Source organism: Lactuca serriola, chromosome 4 (assembly GCF_051521515.1).
Source record: "Lactuca serriola cultivar US96UC23 chromosome 4, Lser_US96UC23_V15, whole genome shotgun sequence".
In the NCBI taxonomy this organism is placed as follows: Eukaryota; Viridiplantae; Streptophyta; class Magnoliopsida; order Asterales; family Asteraceae; genus Lactuca; species Lactuca serriola.
The window spans coordinates 201674843-201680829 of record NC_136411.1 but is presented as its reverse complement, the minus strand read 5'-3'; the positions used below and the strand labels follow the sequence as shown (position 1 = coordinate 201680829).

General features: G+C 33.3%; 1 long non-coding RNA gene across 1 annotated transcript; it reads right to left on the bottom strand.

Annotated features, from left to right (window-relative positions):
• Positions 1 to 1507: 1507 nt before the first annotated feature.
• LOC145103166 (uncharacterized) lies at positions 1508 to 5478 on the bottom strand. Its single transcript, XR_013706385.1, has 2 exons — positions 5068 to 5478; positions 1508 to 1705 (listed from the first exon to the last, which is right to left on the bottom strand). It is a non-coding gene; the product is annotated as an uncharacterized LOC145103166 (long non-coding RNA).
• Between the last annotated feature and the right edge of the window lie 509 nt (positions 5479 to 5987).

Sequence of the window (5987 nt, the reverse complement as noted above, 5' to 3'; positions counted from 1 at the left end):
ATCAAGTTGCATGAGTGAAGGCAACCCAAAAGGACCATGCTCATAATCAAAATCAAGTACATACCAAAAATAGTTATGGGCTTAGACACCTAATCCAACACATAATACATCAACAATAGGAAAACATAATGGACTTTTTCAAATAGAGCAAGCAAGCAAATAAATAAGCAAGTTTGTAATAAAATTCTACAATGACGTTAATAAATGCTCAACTTCTAATTCAAAATACAACTTAAAGACAAAACCATATGTAGATACTTCCACTCCATCCATTTATTAGCATTGTGAACACAAAAAACATTTGTGAATATAAAGGATAGTTTAGTGGTTCATGAAAATGGGTACAAAGATGAAATACAAAAACAGACCTTTGGGATTAAATTATACATAGACATAATAACACCTAACTACCTTGAAAGATGTATATATTCTTAGAGGACTTTCGTCGAACACATGATAGGCAATGCAAATCAACATTCAAAAATGAGTATTCATGTTACTATATCATTTAATTCTGCCATTGCACCAACTTCATCACTACCAATTCTCATTTTGTCCCACTAATAATTGAAGACTAAAGAAAATTTTGTGAAACTTTTAAAACGTTATAGATGCCCAAACAATTGATTTTCTTTCATCATTTTATACATTGAGATGAAATGGAATTATATATGAAATTATGGCATCTTAATGAATATCCAGGTGAATTTCAAACTAGATTGAGCAAACATCAAATTCAGATTGTTACCTCTCTAATTACGTCTCATGATGAACTATAACACATAAGACACTTGCAAGGCTGAAATGAAGCAACATGGTTCCAGTAATCCATGATACAACCACCTGTAGAAAATACCTTCCCAATAGTGATTATCTTTGGTAGTGATTGATAGTGTCGATGCAATTTGTGGGAGGAGGCGGTGTTGGGTAGAAGGCAAGATCGGAGTTAGGTGTCATTGGTTTTTTGCGTGAATAAGTAAAGCAGATGGACTAGGCCCATCTTTTAATTAAAACCAACGCGTGTTTTAATTTCAAATGAGAACCCAAAAAGGTTAAGAACTTTAAGAATCATTTTTTAAAATGTTTTCATTAAAATAATTTGGAAAAATCAAACATTAATATTTTAAGTAAAATTTTGTATTCCCTACTTTACAATTAGTTGCCACTTGTTGTTGGATTGCAGTCAAACCGCCTCCAAACCACCGTCGAACCGTTGCCGAACTAACACCAAATTCAATGATAATTTTGAGTTCGTGTTCATAATTTAATAGAACAAACGTTATAGTTCACATTTCTTTGGTAATACTTAAAATAGAGAAATTTTAAATAAAAAAAAAATAGAATGTGCCTTTACAAATTCAATATTCCTTTTTCTAAATTGTAAGTTTGTTTAAAAAATATATTGTGTATAAGATATATTCAAAATTTAAAATACATTCATCACAGTTTAATAAACATATTAATTCAATAATACAAAATTTAATATTTTTAAGCATACATTTATTCATATTTTAACACAAAATTTATATAAATTATACAATTTAATACAATCAATTTATAGTTTAATATATAAAATTCACAACATAACATAATACAATCTATTATCCACTAATTCACATATTTAAAGAAGTTAAATTCAAACTCTACCACCACCAACTACCACACGCCACCACCAACCACATTTGTTATCGTCGCAATCATCATTCTAATAAGACATGTATATAAAATCATTAATTGATTACTCAAATACTATATTCACAATTTAATATACCAATAAATTCACTTATTTAGAGTTTAATGCAAAATAATTATAAAAACTAATTCACTCTTACATATTTATACAACACAAAAAATAAATATATCCACAAGAAAATTAAAACAAACATTCATAGTTAAACCATTCTATGTTAACACAAAATTCATTAAAAAGTTATAACTTAATATCGTCAATTCACAGTTCAAACAGAAAATTCATAGCTTAATGCAGTCAATTCATAGTTTAATACACTAAAAACATAGTTTAATACACAAAATTAATAGCTTAATATATAGTCAATTCACATTTTAAATAAAAAATGCACAACTTAATACAGGTAATTCATATTTTAAAACATAAAAATCACATTTATACAAAAAAAAAATCACATTTTAGTACACAAATGGTATAAATTCATAACCATATTATCAATTTAATTTTCTTAATATGATTAATTCTCATTATAATAAACAAAATTCACAACTTAACGCATTCACAATTTAATACAAAAAATTCACAGCTTAATGTAGTCAATTTATAATTTAAACAGAAATTTCATAGTTTAATGCAATTAATACAAAAATCACAGCTTAATACATAAAATTCTATAAATGTCCGTTTTTTAAAAATAAATAAATAAATAAATAAATAATTAACCCTAGCCCCCGAGACGTATTTTTAAGCATTGAATTTTAGCCCTAAGTCGTACTAATTAACGGGGTTTACACATTGGGGTGTTAAAAGCTACATTTTTTTATTATTGAGGGTTAAATGGTAACTATGAAACTTAAATTGTAATAGATTATTAAAGTTGGTGGCTAATTGGTAATTTTTGGACTTAATATGAAAGGATTTATAGTGGCAGGGGCTAAAGGGTAATTTTGGATTTAAACTGAAAAAGATTTTGTGAGGAAGGGCTAATTTTGGAAATATGGAAAAAAGTTTGAAATGAGACACGGTTTTAACCCCGTATCTCTTTTCCCTCTCGTTTGGAAGATGCGAACCTTAAACCTAATCTTCATCAACTGCCACCATGTGAGCCTCCTCATCCGCCACCTCTCTTCTTGTTGTTTTCCTAATTAGACAAGGTCGTCGCCTACTGCCTCGCCGATAAGCGCCACCTCAACGCTACTTCCGAAGACGTAAGAGAAGCCGGAAGAGAAACCGAGACAAACGAAAGAGGCTGTGAATGCCACTACTTGAGTTATGAACGACCGAAGGCACTCGGTAAGCTAGCTACAACCCATTTATTCTTCTCCTTCATTCTTTCCGGTGTGCGTGACGTAGGGAATGCCCTTGCTGTCGTTGCCGGCCTCAACCGTCGTTTCCGCTAACTTCGACGTTGTCAGCCACCAAGTAGGTGGCCGAGGGATGTTGTTTCACATCGTTTCTTACTTGTGTTGCTGCTAGAATCATAAAGAATGACAGCCGGAGGTGAGGCGTACCACCATAGCAGCCAACCATGGTGTCTGTCATTTTCTGCAAGCAATTGTCGTCACTAACCATCGTGGGAGGTGGTTGTGTGTGTAATTTTGAATGTTATATCAGTTTTTCTTAGTCAAAAGTGAAGAAGATCACCACCACCACCGTGAGGTGGTGGCTGCCGCCATAAACAGCCATGGACCACCACCGCCCGAGGTGGTAGTATGTGGTGATCGACATAATGAAACCCTAATCGGCCCAATAGCTTAATCTTGGGCTTAGTTAGCTTGTGATTGGGTTGGAAACCCTAATTAGGGTTTAGAAAACCCTAATCTTGGATATTTTAGTTTGGACTTGCCGAGACCCGCATTTTGGACCATTGGATTGAATCTATGGCTTATGCCCGCCACATGGTATGATTGGTCTAGTGGAGTGATGGACTTAATGCATTAAGTCCTTAATGGGTTAAGTAAGAACACTTAACCCTAATTGTCATTTTATGTGAAAACCCTAATTTTGTTTAGGCCTTAAGGTGGGCCTTTCTTTTGGGCTTTGTTGATTGGGCTATTGATGGACCATCCAAGAACAAGTATATGGACTAGAATATTTGGAAGGGCTTTAGGGTAATGCCCATGTGAGGGGCGTGGGCCTAATTTCGAAAATTGGGCCATATGTGGGCCTTAGATCATTATTTGACTTTTGGGCCTTCAGAAAATGAGTTTGGGCCTTAATCTTGGATCAAGCTAGGTTAGGGGTAAAATGGTCCTTTTACCCTCAAGTGTGGGTTTATGGTTATGCAGTGAAACCCAAATGGTTAATTGGGTTTTCTTTTGATGTTGACAATTCGAGGATCTATCAGCCGGCAGCCAGAGATTTATTTGCGGGAATTCAGTAGTGTGAGGTGAGTTTTCTCTTGTAAGAACAGGTCTAAGGCACCAATGTCGGCCCATTTATGTATGTTAGTATATTCCGGACTAGGGTCCAATGTCGGGCAGTATCCGATGTAGGTTTATATGTTTCCGGACTTCAGTCTGATGTCGAGGCAAGCACGAGGATTTGTTTGTATGCTTGATATCTTCATGATTCTTGCGTGTGCTTGTTTTATATGTTTTCGGACTTCGGTTCGATGCCAGGGAAAGCCCGAGGAATGATTCGTGCTTACAGTTTTTAGTTTTGGTTTCAGGTACTTCCGGTAGCAAAGGGAAGAACTCAAGATGACAGAAGTGCACACACCATGATTTTAGCCTGGGATGTTTCTACTCTGATATGTTGATAGATGTTTATGATGTTTTTGAGATACAATGACTTATGACTTTATGTGTTGATTTGATACTTATGGTTTTATTAATAATTGAAAACGGAATTTTTGGTCATGATTTTTGGATGTTTCAAATTCACAGCTTAAGACAATAACTGAAACATTTAAACATAAAAATCACAATTAAAAAACCTAAATTAATATATTTGTTCTCTTTCGAGAAAACACTGACATAATAACACACATTCTAAACTTAATTCACGATATAAAAACCATAAAAATAAGTTATAAACACCAATTTTAGGAAAACATTATAACAAATAAGAAAACAAATTTCGATTCATAACTTAATATTTTACACAAGTATTATAACAAATAAGAAAACATTTGGTGCATCAGAAAGGTATACACAATATTTCTATATCTAACATTATTTACAAATCTTAAAAATTATAAATAAAAAAATCACAATTGACTTTAGGTTATTCACTAATTTTTATTAAACTTTTAACACGAAATCAGTAGCAAAGATGGAGTAAGATGCAAACACCATAAATAACCACGTAAATAATTATATGAAGATAAAAAAATAATAAAATAATAAAAAAAAATAAAAAATAAAAAAAAAAACCTTATCAAACTCTGTCGCTCACCGAATCTTGTAGATCTGGCCGCCCCAGCTGCAGTGCACGTGGATCTAGCCTTGCCGGTCGCCGGTAGTGTTGTGACCATCGTCAGTGGTGGCGGTTAAAATCCTCGACGAGCGTCATGCAACACATCTGATGGCGACATTGCAACATAATCGGCAGCAAAAAAATCGTTGTGACGGAGGTGGAATCAGATTCAGTGATGGCATTTTGAATAGATTTGAATTCAGAGCTTTGAATGTTTGCGTCGTTGAAATTTTTGTTGCCGACAAGTGGTGAAAAAATGGAGGCTTTGTGGTACTGATAAAAGGAGAAATTAAGCTTAGGGATTTAACTCTTGTGACAATATTTCAACGAGTCTGACATATGATGACTTATAATTTAAGCAATATTACAGAAATACCACCGTGACTATTAAAATGTAAATATGAATGATTTAAGCTATCAAATTTTGAGCAATATTTCGATCATTTCCACCGCCATGTTAATTTCTTTTATTTAGGGAATAAAAGTGGTTCTCAAATTGGTTCTTAATCTTTAATGGTTCTTATTTGAGCTTTTATATATATATATATATATATATATATATATATATATATATATATATATATATATATATATATATAAAGAGGGTTAATAGAGGGTAGAGTTAGGAACTATACCTAACTCCACCACTGTTCATCGAGTTATCTAATTAACTCTATCCTGGTTACTGCCTCCGGATCCTTCCCTACTACTCTTCTACATCTAATTCCTTCTGCAACATCCATATTTCTCTCTCGTCCTCGTTTCTAGTGTCTTCAGTGAATCAAAGAGTCGTCTATGTCTTCTATTTTGCGCTTCTTATTCATTGGCAACATGTCGGAGGTAACATTTTAGATCCCGTAGATGTCGATTGGTGAGA